The sequence below is a fragment of the Triturus cristatus genome, chromosome 10 (assembly GCF_964204655.1).
Source record: "Triturus cristatus chromosome 10, aTriCri1.1, whole genome shotgun sequence".
Lineage (NCBI taxonomy): Eukaryota > Metazoa > Chordata > Amphibia > Caudata > Salamandridae > Triturus > Triturus cristatus.
Genome location: NC_140593.1, coordinates 1,176,952,750 through 1,176,955,621, shown reverse-complemented (window position 1 = coordinate 1,176,955,621; position 2,872 = coordinate 1,176,952,750).

The window sequence follows — 2,872 nt, the reverse complement described above, 5'->3', positions numbered from 1 at the left end:
GGGTCATGCTGAGGGTAGTGTTTTAGGCTTTAGGGTAATGCAGTGGTGTCTGTGTAGTGTAGGGGGTAGTGCTTTAGGGTTTAGGGTAGTGCAGTGGTGTTTGTGTAGTGTAGGGGTCATTCTAGGGGTAGTGTTTTATGGTTAAGGGTAGTGCAGTGGTGTTTGTGGAGCACAGGGTGTCCTGTTTTAGGGTTTAGGGTAGTGCAGTGGTGCTTGGGTAGTGTAGGGGGTCATGCTGGGGGTAGATTTAGGGTTTAGGGCAGTCCAGTGGTGTTTGGGTAGTGTAGGGGGTCGTGCTGGGGTAGTGTTTTAGGGTTTAGAGTAGTGCAGTGGTGTTGGGGTAGTGTAGGCTGTCCTACTGGTGGTAGTGTTTTAGGGTTTAGGGTAGCACATTGGTGTTTGGGTAGTGTAGGGGGTTGTGCTTGGGGTCGTGTTTTAGGGTTTTGGGTAGCGCAGTGGTTGGGTAGTGTAGGGGTCATGCTGGGGGTAGTGTTTTAGGGTTTAGGGTAGTGCAGTGGTGTTTGGGTAGCGTAGGGAGTCGTGCTTGGGTAGTGTTTTAGGGTTTAGGGTAGCGCAGTGGTGTTTGGGTAGTGTAGGAGGTCGTGTTTTAGTTTAGCACTGTTAGACCTGGCACCATTGGCGTGGGTCACCATTCCATTTTTGTCTGTGCCTCAATGTGTTTTGTGTTGGTGTTAAATGCTCAGGGCACTGTGCCACTGCCATCCAGTGCCACAGTGCAAGTGCTCCCTATGGTAAAATGTATTATGTGAATTGACTTCCACGTTTGGTTTATTTGGTTTACTATCAGTCCCTAGTAGAGTGCACCAGGGGTGCCAAGGGCTTGTATATCCAAATGCTGCTAGTGGGCTTGCAGCACTGGTTGTGCCACCCACCGAAGCAGCGGGGTAAAATGTGTCTAGGGTCTGCCACTGCAGAACCTGCGCGCAGTCTGGTACCGTCGCGCTGACTGAGCAAGTGTCCCCACTTACCAGTCCCTAAACCTTCCCTTAACTACATGTTAGTCACCCCTCTTGTAGGCCTAAGCGCAGGGTGCATTGTAGGCATAAGGTAGGACATGCCCTGATGTGTGTGGCATGTCCTAATAGTGAATTACAGCCATTTTCGTTTTTCACTATTGAAGGCTACCTGCTCTCCATAGGCCAGAATGGGCTGCTGGGATCGCTACACGCTGTGACCCCAGTGGACTCAGAGAGCATGGTAGAAAGTCATGTTTAGTATGCCTGAACTCGGGATAATAAAATACATCTTTTAGTAAAGGTTATTTTAATATCCTGGGTTTGCAAATGCTGCTTTTAGAAAATTAGCCTTTGCGTGCCTGACCATCTCAGTCCGCCTCTGCCGTGGATGTGTGTTCTGCCTAGCAACAGTACAGGAGCAGGGCTGGGGGATTCCAGGAGACAGGTTGGCTGCCAGGTGGTGGGTAGAGAGATTACACCAGGATGGGTGGGAGGAGTACACCCTGACTCTTGAATAGACCTGTGCTCTGCCACCACAAAGCCGGCGCCGCCCCCTGTGGAGCGGCTGATGTCTCTGCCCTGCTGCTGAAAGGAACAAGCCGAGTCACCACAACAGAGTGCTCCAAAACTGGACTGAGCCAGGCCCAGGCCCCCTGGCGCTAAAGAACAAAAGAATCCCTGTATAAAAGTAGGAGCCTGGCTCCTAAGAAATCAGATCCAGATTGAACCACGAAGGAACTCTGCCCGACTAGAAGGACCTGGAAGAAGCTGAAGGAGGAGTAACTTTCCCTGACCTGAGGGATTGGCCTGCAGTAGGTGCCTTGCTGAGGAAGGAGAGGAAAAAGACTGAAAGAGACTTTTGCACTTTGTTCTTCAACTATCTCCAAGGGCTTGGAAGAAGAGCTTGCCCCCTGAACTGAACCCCAGGACCAGTGGGTTCACCGTGTCTCCGCTCGTCTAAGAACTCGAGCCGTGTGCTTTCTCCCGCCGGAGTGCTCTGCGCACCTTCGCATCCCTCCTAGGGCCGTGACACCCAGAAGCCTGGCCGCCTCCCCTCGCCGAGAGCCCCGCTCTACCTGAGTCGCTCTGGACCCATCGAGGCTGGCCGCCCCGCTTCCCTGTCACCTGCCTGCCACTGGAGCGTGCCTGGTGCCCTCTCACCCTCCCGCCGGATTTCTACTTGGGAAGTGAAATCAAGCCTCGGACGGCCGCCCGTACGTCGTAACGTATCCGGCCGCCCCACTTCACCTCCCAGCCTGAGTCTGACCGTGCCGCCCTCCGCAGTGACCTCCCGCACAGTCCGTGCCGGAGGCCCTGGGCCGCACCTGTCTACCGAGAGCCGCCCGCTGAATTCTTGATCCGGAAGACCCGCGAGGTGCAGAACCTGCATCTCCCCCGAAGACTCGTCCAAGCACATCGCACGTTCCCAGGTACAGTGAACTCTCTATCGGACTCCGGGTCCGCAACGTTCTGATTTCCCCGTATCACTGTACCCCGGGTGCACTGCGCATCATCGTGACTGGACCGAATCAACCGAGCCCTGTGAAGCGCTCGTGATCGAATAAGTTACCAAAGAAAAGAACAGTGCCTAATTATCATCTTGTGGCTTCCATTTCGCAACCGTTATTGATGGTCTTGTACATGCCTGCGTAACCAAGAATCTTTTATATAAAGCATCCGTATTTTTGATACAACTTACGCCTGGTGTCCATTTGTGGGGGATCATTGTGGTTTACTGTGTGTGATCATAAATGCTTAACTGACTAGCGCCCTGAATTTTAGCCCTGACTGCTCGCGCCACACTACCTATAGGGTGAGCAGGTGTTGTTCTGAAGGGGTAATTCTCTCACCCTGAATAGAAGAAGGGACCACTGCTTGTCACAAGTACCTACCTT